This window comes from Eptesicus fuscus, chromosome 4, assembly GCF_027574615.1.
Source record: "Eptesicus fuscus isolate TK198812 chromosome 4, DD_ASM_mEF_20220401, whole genome shotgun sequence".
NCBI lineage: Eukaryota > Metazoa > Chordata > Mammalia > Chiroptera > Vespertilionidae > Eptesicus > Eptesicus fuscus.
Window position 1 is genome coordinate 70537788 of NC_072476.1, and position 16423 is coordinate 70554210.

The 16423-nt window shown below is 40.6% G+C and overlaps 1 long non-coding RNA gene across 1 annotated transcript in view; it reads left to right on the plus strand.

Moving 5' to 3' along the window:
* Positions 1-16423, plus strand: part of LOC129148861 (uncharacterized) — a 133782-nt gene that overhangs the window by 107999 nt on the left and 9360 nt on the right. The gene's annotated exons all lie outside the window — the stretch shown is intronic.

The following is a 16423-nucleotide window of genomic DNA, read 5'->3' on the forward strand; positions in this document are numbered from 1 at the left end:
ATCTAATATTTCACCTGCCCAGCAAGAGTGAGGAATGAGGTAATGCCATCCTTCATAGTAACTAGATTTTTTACCATTAAAGCATTGGAGTATCCATGTAGGTACTAGTTTAGTTGGTTAATGCATTAATTACATCTAGGAGTAACCTGGTGAATGTTGGTGAGATGAACAGTGAGCCCAGCTCAGGCTGCAGGAAGCAGCTACAGTGGTGGGTATCAGGCGCTGGGGGGGCGGTATCAGGGCTCTGACAAGAAAAGCTGAAAGCAGACATTCTCAATTTCACAATTCATCCAAACTCAGCAAAACTTAGAAGAGATTTTAGACAAACAGCATTTAATTTAAAAATAAATTGTGAATTTTTAATAGATAATGTAGACACACATGGCAAAATGTTTAAGTCTTTCCCTGGCTGCTGTTCCCAGTACAAGTCTTCCTTGAAGGTAACCACTCTTGCCTGTGAACTATTCCTCCGAGGAACTCTATGTGTATATAAGTGTGACCATGCATAGATAAGGATTTATATGTAAATGTAAGGAATTTTCGTTATTTAAGCACTTATCTACCCCTAACTTTTCCAAAATGATTTTATAGACAGCTATTGAAATATATTTGTTTTTCCTCAGCCTTTAAGTTTATCCTAATTCCCTATACCCACCCTAGTGAGGGCCATTTTTAAAAATTTCACCTACTATTTCAATAATAAATAATAATAATATCTACAGCTCACTGAGTTCAGTTTCACTTACTATGTGCCTGGCACTACGTTAAGCCTTTTACACACACAGTATTACTTACTCCTAACAACTCTGTGAGGTGGGCACCCCCTCTTTGTACTCCGAACCATGAACTCAGAGAGTTGGAATAGTTATCAGCGTGAGCTCTGAGGTTCCTTTGCCCCATTCCCAAAGGACCAAGTCCGCTTGGATACCCCCTGGGAGCGAGTTCTGTCATAACTGTTCTTGGGAGGCTGCCCATGTTCTTTGTGCTCTTCTAGAGCAATGAGATGAGGAAGGTCATGACACTGAAGGCTTTGGCCTCCTACACAGATGCTTGGGGTGGGAGATAAATCCTGAATGGAAAGAGGAGGGTTGGAGCTGGAGATCAACCCCCTCAGTTTTATAACCTCCAGAGTAAGGTCTTTCACTAGTGCTTTGCTTTACTTATAACCCCATTTATTCATTCAACAAACATTTAAGTACCATTTCTACAATGTTTCAAACACCATGTATTATTGGAGGTAAAGGATAACTCCTTTTTTTCCAAGGGGGGGTGTGTGTGCGGGGGGTGGGATACACAACATCTCATACAAGTTAAAATGTCCCCCTTTCAATATGTAGAGGGGGGAAATATCAGGACTTTTTGTTTTTCATTTAAAAGTTGGAATCATCTTTTAAAGTGAAAGTGGCTTTTCAAAGGTCTCTTCAGATTAAAAATATTTCATTTAGCCTTTAAAATCTCTGAAGAGCGTTTATGTTTTAACACCATGTAAAATAGTATTTGCAAACTGTTGACATGGAAATGGGCCCACCTCTATGTTTCCTTTGGCAAGGCCAGTGATTTTTAAAAATTGCATGTGAATTCCTTTACATGGAGCCTTCCCTTTGCCAGTCTGACCAGAGCCAGTTGTCCTATACTCTCGTTCACACATTTACCTTAACTTAAAAGGCATTTGATTTTTTAACTTCTGCTGTAAATGTATTTGGGGTTATCAAATACATGTGAGATGTCCTTTGGTCTGAATTCTACCAAATAGCCCACAAATTGAAGTTTTTACTTTTTTTATGTTTTCCTCTTGCTCTAACCCTGGTTGCTATTGCCCAGGGTCATACTAAAGAGGTGATGAACATGGGCTTTTCATCTAAAATCCTCTTCCCTGGGTGCACAGCCTTTTCTCACTTTATCTTTTCTGATGGTACTTTATTCCCTCTGTCCATTGCAATGGCCACACTCACCAGTTATCCCACCCAGCACATCAGGTGTATCAAACCATCTTACACAATTACTCCCTTTTTAGGGTCTTGGTTTCTTCATATGTAAAATTCAAGCTGAAGCTAAGTGACTTTCCAGATTTTTTTGGTAAGTGGCTTCACGTGAAGTTGGTTTGGCATAAACTAGAGCAAAAGATAAATGCCCTTTCCCAGGGAGCTCTCTTTGCTTTCCCCTGGCAGTTAACAAGTCTTCCTTAGGCTGGCTCCGAGGGTGCCTCAGTTTGTGCCTCCAGCTTCTGCTCATTCCTAGTTCCTAGGGTTTTTCTGTTTGTTTATTTTGTTTTGTTTGCTGGACTATTCAGGACTTCCTTCCACTGCAGGTAAAGGTGCTTTTCTCAGCCCTAGCTGGTTTGGCTCAGTGGATAGAACGTCAGTCTGCAGACTGAAGGGTCCCAGGTTCAATTCCAGTCAAGGGCACATGCCCGGGCTGCTGGCTCGATCCCCAGTGAGGGGTGTGCAGGAGGCAGCCAATCAATGATTCTTTCTCATCATTGATGTTTCTATCTCTTTCCTTCTCCTTTCCTCTCTGAAATCAATAAAAATATATTTTTTTCTAAAAAGTGCTTCTCTCAGAGCCGGCAGATCTGGCAGCTTGTACAGTCTCCTGGGTTCCACAGGGGAGTCCTTAAGTCATTTTCCAGTGAGTTCTGGTCACCACCCCTCCCCCAGGTTCTTAAACTGTCCTCCCAGCATGGCAATTGCATCCCAGTTCTCTTTCTAGCTCTGGAAATGTCTCTCTTCTCTCCCTCCTTTCCTTTCATGTTTTCTAACAGCTAATTAGCCTGTTTTCTGTGGTCATGTGTCGTTTTGCTTCTTTTATAAAACAAGACAAGACAAACCGGGGGTCATACAATTAGTTACCAAAAGGAAACAGTCTGCCTGGTCAAGGCCATCACCCACAAATGCACCAGGACTTTGGATTGTGTGTAACCCCTGGGTTGTCCAGTCATTCTGAAACTTTGTTGTTGTTTAAAATGGATATTGGAAAGGAAAAGCCATAATTTCCTGAGATGGGCAATCAATCTGGTTCTGGTGGGGTGAGAGTGGTGTCCAGCTCAAGCAAGGTTAGACATGAGCACCACGCTGAGGAGCTTATATTTGACTAGAGGCCCGGTGCATGGATTCGTGCACCAGTGGGGTCCCTCAGCCTGGCCTGCTCCCTCTTGCAATCTGGGACCCCTCGGGGGATGTCCGACTGCCGGTTTTGGCCCGATCCCCGCAGGCTGGCTGAAACCGGCAGTCCGACATCTCTGAGGGATGTAGTAGTGTGTGAAGCGGCAGGCTGCCAGGGAGGAGCCTGAGCCTGGGCTGGGTGCTGCTGCATCTACCACTGCTCGTAGCGCTGCCGCGGAGGCGGGAGAGGCTTGCTTGCATCACTGCAGCTGTGCTTGCCAGCCATGAGCCCGGCTTCTGGCGCCCATCAGCTGAGCGGCGCTCCCACTGTGGGAGCGTACTGACCACCAGGGGGTAGCTCCTGCATTGAGCATCTACCCTCTGGTGGCCAGCATGTGTCATAGCGACCGGTCGACCAGTCGTTCGGTCGTTTGATCACTTAGGCTTTTATATATATAGATGGGAAAATCACTACTAGGTTGGAACCAAAGAGTCCTCCTTCTCCTTCTTTTCTCATAAAAAACTTGATATTTTCTCATTTGTTGTTTCCTTATCATTCTGTACATAACTGTTTTAACACCTGGGTGGAAGCTTGTGTAAAGCTAGCTTATGTTCCTCAGAAGACATGTATGAAAATGTTTATAGCAGCCCACTCATAAATAGCCCAAAGTGGAAGCTATCCAAACATCTGTCAACAATAGAATATATTAATGAATTGTGCCATATTTACGCAATGGAATGCTATGTGAATGATTCACTTATAACTACATGCAACAATATGGATGAGTCTTACAGATAGTATTGAGTAAAAGAAGCCAGACACAAAAGACAATACTATAAGATTAGTTTATATAGTGGGAAAACAAAAACAAAAAACAGGCAAAACTAAGCTACGCTCTTAGAAGTCACAATATTGATTACTCTAGGAGGAGGGGGGAGTGACAAGGAAGGAATGGGGTGATTCTGAAGTGCTGGCACTGTTCTATTTCTTCATTTAATGCTGTGTACATGAGTGTGTTCAGTTTATGAACATTCACCAAGCTATACATTTACAACATAGGTATTTTTTTTGGTATGTATCTTATACTCCAATAGAAAATGAAAAACAAAAATAAAAACAACACAAAACAGCATCTTGGCCTTTTGTAGATCCCACAAAAGGCCCATTAAACAAAAGAAAACCTAGAATAAGCCAGTCTAGATTTTGAATACAATCATTTCACTGGTGGTAGGGAATGATTTAGGCAGACGGTATTAAGTCTAATAGTTTCCTTGTTATAAAAGTAATCCATTTTGAAAAATAAAAATAAATTTAGTACTTAATATATGCATAAAGTACCCCAAATTCAAAAGGTTATTAATTGTTAATGAGATTAACTATGCAATCATAATCTAGAATAAACAATAAAAAGGAAAAATTAAAACACTATTTCAGGGTGTTGGTTTCATTTTATTTTTAAACTAGAGGCCCGGTGCATGAAAATTCATGCACTGGAGAGGGGCTCCCTCAGCCCGGCCTGCCCCCTCTCACAGTCCGGGAGCCCTCAGGGGCAGGAGGCGACCGGCGATCAGGGGAAGGTGACACCCATCACACCTCTGCAGGCCCTGGTTACCTGAGTCTTGGGTAGCCCTGGACAGCTGGGAAGCCGCCATCCAAGGCTTGCCTGTGCCTCGGGCCAGCCCTGGGCAGCTGGACAGCCGACATCTGAGGCTTGCCTGCACCTCAGGCCGGCCCTGGGCAGCTGGGAGGCTGAGGGGACTGGGGGACTCCAGAGGCAGGTGGGTGGAGCTGAGGGGACTCAGCGCCGCCATCTTTGAGGGTGGGGCAATCAATTAGCATATTCCCTCCTTATTGGCTGTGGGCACCGCCATTTTGCAATGGTGTGAGGGTCAATTAGCATATTCCCTCTTTATTAGATAGGATGACTATTAGGTTAGCATTGCATAATGTGTAAAATATGTATTTTTTAAAGTTAATTACTTTAATTTTAATTAATTACTTAATTAAAATAGGTAAGACATTCACTTGGTTCAAAATTTTAAATGTTAAAAAGGGTATCCTGTCCCTTGGGTACTCAGTTCCCCCCACCCAATCAACCAGTGTTCCAGTTATTTTGTGTCCATTCAGAAATATTTTATGCACATGCAACAGATATGCTTAAACACTTTGCCCCCCATTTAACCAAGCACTGGTGCACCACAGACACTGTCTCCACCTTGCTTTTTATACTTAACAGTATATCTTCACAATTACTTCATGTTAATAGACAAAGTGCTTCCTCTGTTTAATAGCATAATATTTTATTGTGTAATATATCAGGGCTTATTTAGCCTGTCCCTACTGATGGACAGTAACATTATATCCATGCTTTGCTACTTCAAATAAAGCTGAGATAAATAGCTTTCCACATACATTATTTCATACATTTGAATAAATGTTTGTCTGGCAAATATGGAAGACTAGTTAACTTTGTATTATCAGGCATTCATTTGCTTTCTCCTGTTTTACTCTTGGTTCTTTAAGATTCAGGTCAAAGTTTTCCTTGGGAAATCCTTCCCTGACCACCCTTTCCCAACTTCACCCCGGAGTAGAACTTTGTGTGGACTAGGGAACCCAATCTCCCTCCCAAGTAGGAAAATGTATTTCAAGTCTCAAAATATCTATAAATTTGTAAACATACTTTAGAACACAACTAAGAACTGCTTATACCTAAAAAGTTTTAGCTATAAAATATTAAAGAAATCAATATAAAATTAAAGAGCAGAATGTTTTAAATTGGGATTCCTGAGATACACGTTTGGTTTCATGTAGTTTATCTGGGACTCGACTCTGGGAACCCAGAGTGAAAAAGTGGGAAAAGTAAGACAGGGAAGGGGGTAGAGTCTATATGTGCTGCCTGTGGCAGTTGCTAGCTGTAGGCCATTTTGAAAAATAAAAAGACATTTAGTATATTGAATTGTCTACTTGGAAGGTCAGGATGCTGGAGCACTAATCCACTGAGTCCTTTCCCCTTCGATTGAAGGTTGTCCTGAGGACATGAGCTCCCTCACACTTTTGGTTGTTTGCCAGTGGGAAGAGGGGCCTGCAGCTGCACAGGAGAGTGGCCTGGGCTGGGTGGGATGACTCTAGGAGGAAGCTGTAGGTGCCAGGTGAGTCTGAACCACAGGGAACTGGCCCCCTCAGCTACAGGTGAGATTCAGTCAGAGGTGTGGAGGGAATGGGACAGGGCACTGCTGCCGTCTGCTTTAGTTATGTGATGAATTGAGTGTACAAAATGGCAGGCATGCCCAGCCAGCATGACTCCGTGGTTGAGCATTGACCTATGAACCAGGAGGTCACGGTTCGATTCTCGGTCAGGGCACACAACCAGATTTCGGGCTTAATCCCCAGGGTGGAGCATTCAGGAGACAGCCGATTAATGAGTTTCTCTCATCATTGATGTTTCTGTCTCTTTCTCCCTCTCCCTTCCTCTCTGAAATCAATAAAAATCTTTCTTTCTTTCTTTCTTTTTTTTTTTTTTTTAAGTGGCAGGCACTGCTGTGGCTTGAAATTCTGGTCTGGAGTTCCCTACAGTGTCAAATAGGGGAACTCATTCTGGGTGCTTAGAACTATTAACTTATTTGTACAAGGCCCCAAATTGTATTCCATAACGAGTCTGTGAGATATCATTCTCCTGACTCTTTTTTTTTTCCATTGTGATAAGATATACATGACTCAAAATTTGATTTTAACCATTTTCATATGTGCAGTTCAGTGGCATTAAATACATTCACACTTTTGTGTACCCATCACCACCGTTCATTTCTAGAACTTTTTTTATCTTCCCAACCTGACACTTACTAGTAGTGCCCATTAAACAATAACTTGCCATATACCCTTCCCCTCTTTGCTGACAACCACCATTCTATTTTTTGCCTCTGAATTTGACTACTGTAGGTACCCGATATAAGTGGAATCATACAGCATTTGTCCTTTTATAACTGGCTTACTTTACTTAACATGATGTCTTCAAGGTTCATACGTGTCAAAATTTCCTTCCTTCTAAAGGCTGATTAATATTCCATGGTATGTGTATACCACACTTTCTTTTGTTTATCCATCCACCTGTTGATTTAAGCTTGGATTACTTTGATTTTTTTTTTTTTTACTACTGTGAATAATGCTGCTATAAACATGGGTTTAAAGATATCCGTTTGAATCCCTGCTTTCAATTCTTTTGCGTATACACCCAGAGTGGAGTCATATGTAATTCTATTTTAATTTTGTAAGGAACCACCATACCATTTTTTATAGTGGCTATACTATTTTACATTCCCACCAAGAGTGCACAAGGCTTCCAGTTTCACCTTCTTCTCACTGACACTGTTTACTTCTAATTGGTGTCCTTGATATTTCATTGTGGTTTTGATTTACATTTCCCTAATGATTAGTAATGCTGAACATCTTTCATATGCTTGTTGGCAATTTGCATGACTATTGAAGTCCTTTGATCATTTTTAAAATCAGGTTTTGTTGTTGTTGTTATTGAGTTGTAGAAGTTCTTTAGGGATATTAATCCTAATCACATATATGATTTGCAATTATTTTCTCCCTTTCCATGGTTTGCCTTTTTTCCTCACTCTGTCTGTTTTTAAGATGGGGCTTAAACTGATTTAGTCACTTGTCAAGATCACAAATATCTTTATTGGAGCCACTGGGACTTGAACATGGGCCTCAACTCTTTACCTACTTTCCTTTTTGACTATTTTACCCCAATCCCTAGCATTTGGTTACATTGACATAAAATGTAGTTTGACCTGTGGCAATTGTTACTGTATAAACAAAGTGCCGAGTAACAAAATTTTAGCTTGTTCTTTGGATGACCCAGGCTCTTGCTGCTATCCTCTTAGTCCTCCTCTCCCATCAGTCAGTGGTGATGCTTATATAGAAACAGAATGCACCTGGCTGACTTTAGTTACATTAATTAGCTAATTAATTAATTTATTTTATTTTCTCCATTATGTCCTCCTTAAAACGTTCTATTCTGTTCCTTAAGGTGTTGTTAAGAATCAGAACATATTTTCCAAAGGCCATTTATTCACTCTAATAATTTCTTTAAAATGTGGAAGAAAAACCTAGCCATGGTTGTCTCCATAGGAGCAAGCTTCCATGCTCTGAAAATCCTAAAGCACTAATGATAGCACTGGTGGCCACTGCCTGCATTTGTGCCTGACACAAGGTAGGCCTCCAGTAAATATTTGTCAAATGAATGCTGCAATGCCACAACAAAGGGAGAGAATTTGTCAGGAAAGTGGGCTCAATTGTTTAATTTACCAGGAAAAAGGAGCAGTATTTTCTACATTATGGCCTCTGTGGAAATTGGTTTTATTTGTCTCATTCTTCATGTCTGAGGCTTCGGGATACCACATACCTGGGAGGAGCCAGGAATAAATCTCTCCAGAAGAACACAGCAAGCCTAAGTAGGATATCTGGCTGGATGTTGAAGGGAACCAGGCCTTGGGCCTTTTTATTTTTAATTTCTTTATTGATTAAGGTATTACATATGTGTCCTCATTCCTCCATTAACCCTCCAAACCCCCTCCCCCCCCACCATGCCCTCACCCCCCTGGTGTCCGTGTCCATTGGTTAGGCTTATATGCATGCATACAAGTCCTTTGGTTGATCTCTCCCCCTTACCCCCACCCTCCCCTACCTTCCCTCTGAGGTTTGACAGTCTGATCAATGCTTCTCTGTCTCTGGATCTGTCCCTGTTCATCAGTTTAGAGGAAGATAAATACCACATGATCTCACTCATTTATGGAATATAATGGGCCCTTTTGATGAAAGTGTCCTGCTTCCCCACTGTACTGTGGGAGGTTCTGAAGAGGATTCTTGAAAAAGCAATGAAACTTTGGGGCCTTTCAACATGATTTCTTTTCAACAATGACCCCTTGAGTAAATCACTGCACCTCCTGGGCCTCCACTTCCTTTCATTCACAATAATAGAGTTGAACCAGAGAGAGAGTCTCCTGGGGCCCTGAAATGCTATATTGCTATTTTAGTATTCAATTTGAAAGATAATATGGAAAAATAAATTGAGCAGGTCTAAGAGTTAAATATAAATAAATACTCTATTTTAAATCATAGTCTCCTGGTCATTGAAGATTCTGGAAAGCTCAAATAGACTTTTCCCCCTCTTTTTTAGTTTTTATTTCAACTACTATCTCTAACATAATCTCAGTTTATGACCTTATCTATATAATAAAAACCCAGCGACTGTTCTGGCGGAACGACCAGAACGACCAGTCGCTATGATGTGCCCTGATCACCAGGGGGCAGACACTCAATTCAGGAGCTGCCCCCTGGTGGTCAGCACGCTCCCACAGCTGGAGCACTGCCCAGCCAGAAGCCGGGCTCACAGCTGGCAAGCGCAGCTGTGGTGGTGGTGGCGGTGGGAGCCTCTTCCCGCCTCCGCTGCAGCCTTAAGGAATGGCAAGCCAAGCAGTAAGGAGCGAGCACGAGGGCGGTTAGGAGCGAGGGGTCCCGGATTGCGAGAGGGCGCAGGCCGGGCTGAGCGACTTCCCCCTCTCCCCCCACTGAATTTTGTGCATTGGGCCTCTAATTATGTAATAAAAATGATATATATTCACACATATAATTAAATTCTAATGTGATAGCATCATTGGGGTAATTGTAGTCAACTGAATATTTGATTTCCATTTGTTAGCATGACCATGTTGTCTGGCTGCCTGCCAACCTTCGAATATTTTTTTATGTATTGGTATACTTTCCTATTTTAGGAGTCCTGCCTTCCCAAGGGAGAAGCCCCAAAACTCAAGTTTCCTGACAGATGGGTTGTAGCATGGCCTGTGACTTTGGCCCTATTAGTCAGACACATGAACTTGAGAGTCTGACTGAGAAGCAAGCTGGTGATGAAGCAGACATCAGGAGGAATCCCTTTTCTGGCCTGGGTTGTGGCCAAGGCAGCAAGTGATGGATGCGGGTCCTCATAGCTACTGTCAGTAGTAGGTTCACACACAAACTGCTGTGAGTGTTGTTCATTGACATCAGCCTGACTCTGGCCCTCCTGGAGGTTCTGTGAACTTCCAGATTACCTTCACTAAATCATTTTCCTGCTAAAACTCGACAGAGTGGATCCTGTTGCTGGCACACAAGAGCATTGACTGGAAGAGTTTATTACCCAGATAGTCTCTTTTGTACCCAGGATCGAAGTATTTACTTTCCAAGGCCAGAAAATAATCTTTGCGGTAACTGTCCTTAAACTCAATTATTTAGTCCATAAAATAATACGACTGGTATTTTAGTAACAATAATTTATTCATTCAACAAATCTTGTGCTCAGAGTTGAAAGGCTATGGCATAAGCCTTGTCTCTGAAAGCTCACATCTGTTTTAAAGCTGAGCATCTATTCTTGGGTGACTTAATAATTATAATAATGCTTAACATTAATGAGTACGTACTGTGCTTGCACATGTGTTAACTCATTGAACCTTCCCAACAATTGGAAGAGTAGGTACATCTAGTATTCCTACACATGAGGAAAACCAAGTCTCTTGCTTGAGGCCATAGAGCCAGTAAGCAGCAGAGCTGAGATTCAAAGCCAGGTGGCCTGGCCCCAGACCCACGTCCTTAACACCCCTCTATGGCAGTATGCTCGTGTCGCTGACAGCATTCTGATTAAGATACTACTATTTATATTCTTCATCTTTGAAACTGCTTCTTTCTCATTATAAAACTGAGAATCTATCAGCAGTCACTATTGAACCAGGAAAGAGTAAACATTCCTCCCTTCTTTTTAAAGATAAAACCGATCACCCCAAATGGACCATAACCTTTCCCTCAGTGCCCTTGGGCACAGCTGAGTAAGACTAGGACTTAAAAAAACACACCACACACAAAAAAACCCACAAAAAACTAAATGCTTCACCTCCCCGCCCTTACTCTTTCCTCTTTGTGACTTACTCTTAACACAATAGCAGAGTGATCCTGTCCCTTCCCTGTTCAAAACCCTGCAGTGTCCTCTCCTGTTACTCAGAGTGAAAACCAAAGTCCTTGTTAAGACATAAATTCTCACATAATTTGACTTTGCTTACTTCTCAGATTGCATCTCCTGTGATGATCTCCTCTCCCACAGTGCCTGGCCTCCAAAAGTCTTAATAAATATTTGTTGAATAGAGTGAATGAATGAATGAATGAATGAGCAAGTAGGTAATAAAAAGAACTACTTTCCAAAGGGAGTGTAGGGAGATATCTATTGCCTCTAAAATCAGAATATACAGTGTATCTGTTCATTATAGCAACTTGTAAGTCTTCTTCAGCATGGAGAGGAGCCCATGGGAACTAATTTTTCTGAATCTCCTAGCTGGAAAAGTATGATTTACCAATTTTGCTGTTACTGAAAGTGGTTTAGAATAGTATGTCCCACACTCATCTCTTAGAGAAACAGTTAAAATGGCTGTGTTGGCTTTACTTTTTCTAAGACTTTAAAATGGCATATTTTAAATGACAATGGTACATTTTAAATCTTGTTTAATATTTTAAAATGTTTTATTTGTTTGTTTAGATTCCACATATGAATGAAATCATATGGTATGTGTCTTTCTCTGTCTGAGTTATTCATTTAGCATTATACCCTCAAGGTCTACTCATATTGTCACAATTGGCAAGATTTCATTCTTTTTTTTAAAAAATATATTTTATTGATTTTTTACAGAGAGGAAGGGAGAGGGATAGAGAGTTAGAAACATTGATGAGAGAGAAACATCGATCAGCTGCCTCCTGCACACCCCCTACTGGGGTTGTGCCCTGCAACCAAGGTACATGCCTTTGACCGGAATCGAACCTGGGACCTTTCAGTCCGCAGGCCGACGCTCTATCTACTGAGCCAAACCGGTTTCAGCTCATTCTTTTTTTATAGGTGAATATATATATATATACTAGTAGCCCTGTGCACAAATCTGTGTGCCAGTAGGTCACTGCTGTCCTCCTGTAGCTCCCCCATCACCCCCTCATAGCTTGGTGCCCTGCCTCCTCCTGTAGGTCTCCGCCGCTGCTTGTAGTTCGCTCCCCCACCCTCCTGCAGATCCGTGATCAGGTCGACGCGGTCAGTCGTTATGCCTCACAGTGTAACGGATAATTAGCATATTCATCTCTTATTATATAGGATGCCACAATTTCTAAATCCATTTATTTATTGATGGACACTTAGTTGTTTCCATATCTTGTCTATTATAAATAATTAGAGGCCCGATGCACAAAATTCGTGCAAGAATAGGCCTTCCTTCCCCTGGCTGCCCGCACTGTCTTCCCTCTGGCACCTGGGACCTGGGCTTCCCTCACAGCCCAGGCTTCATCCGGAAGGACGTCTGGTCTAATTAGCATATTACGCTTTTATTATTAGAGATGTTGCAATGAACTAAGGGGTGCAGGTATTTTTTGAATTGGTGTTTTCATATTCTTTTGATAAATATCCAGAAGTGTGTATAGTTAGATCATATGGTAGTTCTATTCTTATTTGAGGACTCTCCATAGAGGCTGCCCATCAACAGTGTATGAGTGTTTCCTTTTCTCCACATCCTCTCCAAACACACCTTTGTTGAGTTCTACATTCTGCCAGGTACTGGGAATACAACAATTAATAAGATATTTTCTCTGCCCCCGCAAGTCAGGGGCAGGTAAGTAAATAGGAATGATCAAGGGAGTATTATAACTACATAGTATTTGTCCAGCCGGCATGGCTCAGTGGTTTAGTGTTGACCTATAAACCAGGAGGTCACTGTTCCATTCCCGGTCAGGGCACATGCTCAGGTTGCAGCTTGATCCCTACTGTGGGGCGTGCAGAAGGCAGCCGATCAATGATTCTCTGTCATCATTGATGTTTCTATCTCTCTTTCCCTCTCCCTTCCTCTCTGAAGTCAATAAAAATGTGTTGAAAGAAAAAAAACACTACATAGTATTTATTCATAATACACCTAGGGTACTATGGAAGTTCATAGGAGAAGTATAATGACTAGCAGGCCAATCACTAAGTAAATGTTATTTGAATAATGAATGGATGAGTGAGCAATTGAGTGAGTGAATAAATGAATGAATGAGGGAATATAATTGGTATGAGAGTACAGAACCTGCAAGGCATGTAGTCATCATCAAAGGAGAGATGCTTCTCCAATTTCACTATTTTGAATGAGATGAAACATGACTGCGGGAGTGCCAGCAATGCTGCAGTCAGCATGTCCAATGCACTTGGCTCAAGCTTCAATAAAATGGCTCTGATGGGCAAAATCGCACCCTTCTGAAGCTCTTTTCAGCTTTTTCTTAATTAATTAAATAAATTATGTGCTTGTCTTCAAGGCAGCTGACTGTAAGGCCAAAATGGATTGCTTAACGTTGCCTATGATTTTGCATAAGGTATCAGATCACAGCTGTGATCATGGCGAAGCAGGAATTGTTTTTCCAGCTGAACTTCGCTCCTTAGTTTCAGCACACCTCTTGGATCCCTTACGTGGTCTCTGTGCCAGTTATTTGCTAGTCTGTATTGCTGATTCTACGCAAGGCACAGGAGGGTTTATCAGAGGTACATTTACTCTTGATAAGTCTGTGGTACGGTAAACATTTGCTGTGGAACTGGAAAGAGCTAGTTCAAGTCAGTTCTTAGTTTCCCTAGTCAGTCTTAAATTGTTATAAACAATTACCTTTTTATTCATTTCTTCCTACTGAATCAAAGTCGTAGAAATCTTGCCTTTAAAAATAACCCTCATTTTAATACACTAAATTGCTTAAAGTAATTAAAAATAAAATTTTAATGTATGCATTTTTAAAAGTTGGAGTTAGAATTGCATGATTTGAAATACCGTATTTTCCGGCGTATAAGACGACTGGGCGTATAGAAGATTTTCCTGGGTTAAAAAGTCGTCTTATACACCGGAAAATACGGTACTTTTCCCAGATATATTTTTATTATTATCTGAAGAATGATCCAGTCACTATATAATTGTGGGGTCTTTCAATGTAGGAAAGCTTTCTCTTAAAGAGTTTCCTTTACTGGATACCTGCTTGACTCTTGTAAGTTTTATCAACTTCCATCTCATCAACATTCTATTCCAGGCTTTACATGCACTTTATCCCAAATGAAACCAGCATGTTTAACAGATCTAGGATGACTTTTGTCTTATCAATAATGGCCAGACAACAATTATCAAAGCAAAGCAACACACAATAAAGTTATTAAATCTCTTCTTGAACACAATTTCCAGTGGCTACTCGCTGTTTCATTAAATGGGTGTAAATTACATTATTGCTCAGGCCAATCTTTATGTCATATCTCATCTTCTTTTATTACTCTGTCTGCATATCTTCTTTTTAAAAAATGTACATTTTTATTGATTTCAGAGAGGAAGGGAGAGAGGGAGAGAGAGATAGAAACATCAATGATGAGAGAGAATCATTGATCGGCTGCCTCCTGCATGCTCCACACTGGGGATCAAGCCACAACCCGAGCAGATGCCCTGATCGGGAATGGAACCATGACCTCCTGGTTCATAGGTCGACACTCCACCACTGAGTCACACTGGCCAGACGGTCTGCATACCTTCTTCAAATTCCTTTTCCTTATTAATTTCCTTATTTGCATCTTTCAATTCATGTCACTTCTATGACTAACAAACTCTAAAGAATATATTTTAGCCCTAACCGGTTTGGCTCAGTGGATAGAGCTTCGGCCTGTGGGCTGAAGGGTCCCAGGTTCGATTCCGGTCAAGGGTATGTACCTCGGTTGCGGGTACATCCCCAGTAGGGGGTGTGCAGTAGGCAGCTGATCGATGTTTCTCTCTCATCGATGTTTCTAACTCTCTATCCTTCTCCCTTCTTCTCTGTAAAAATCAATAAAATATATTTTTTAAAAAGAATATATTTTAATTTTTTTTTGTATCACAATTGTCAATCGGAAAAGCTGAATGGCTTGACTCTTTCTAAAAATCTAAATGAGTTGCTCTTTAACTAATATGGACTTCAAATGATTTTCATTTTTTGTGAGCCAAGAGACCTAGATTTAAAACATTTCCTTATTAACCACCATATATAATTCCTGTTTATTTACTACACCACTTCTAAACTATATGGTATGAAACTGGATGAAAGTTTTCATTCCTACTAGTGCAGACACAGGAAAGGGATCAGAGTGAAGGATGGCTCCTTCTCCCCATGTAGCCTCTTAGCTCTTGCTCTTGCCCTTTTACATGATATTTATCTACTAGACAAGCTGTTACTTTATCTACTAGACAAGTGTGAGCATTCAATCTCACACTAAGAAAGAAAAGCAAGAGTCTAGATTATAAGTAATAAATATTTGTTATTATTTTCAAAGAAAGAGCTATAAAATTTTAAACACTATAAGAGGTATATTATTTTTACTTTTATTAATTTCACAAGTTGATACATTATTTTGAAAAACAGAGAGAAATCAGTACATAGAAAATAACGCAAAGATAAGTCAAGAAAATATTAGACCAAGATAGATTTGAACTCTGACTTTTTAAAAGTCTTCTGAAACTGTTTCTTTTTACTTATTTTAAATGTAAGTATTTATTTGAGCATCTATTATTATGCCTAGCACAATGCTAAATACTATAAGGAAAAATATAAGAAGTATATCACATGGTTCTTGTCCCTAAATATTTTGTAATCTAGCTATTTATTATTATAAAGACATTAAAAAAACCTCTAGACCCTATCTCCTGTAAGTAAAATCATCTTCAAAAGTAATCACTTTGGAAGGTTATACAGTTAGTTCAACAATCCTTCCATTGCTCAGAATGGGTTTTGCTTCTTTTCCTTCAGGCCTGCCTTTGGAATCATTATACAAATCGTTTAAGAAAAGCAGGCTCGGTGTGTTAGTTAGGAACGCCACTTCATCTTCCTCAAGCACCTAGCTTAGTCACCTGAATTAATCACTAGGTTCGTGCTTAGTGACTTCTGGTTGTTTTTTAATCTCTAATTCATCCCAAAGACAAGTTTTGCTATTCTTTTTTTTTTTTTGGAAAAAATAAAATTATTTTTTATTTATACCTTACAAGTTGAAACTCCTAGGTCAGAACTATTATACATGATTGGAATAAACTCATGCAGTAGAGCGGTCTATTGTAACAAATGTCTATTACTACATTCTGTTGTTGGCACCTTTTATCACTTTAATAAACATGACAACCATATGTGCTGGGCACTATCATTACAGCAAACAGGGGCAGACCTGGGACTTAAATTCAGGTCTGTCTGGTTTTCAAGATTGTGATATCAGTTGCTATTCAATTAGCTGCTCTTAAGCTTC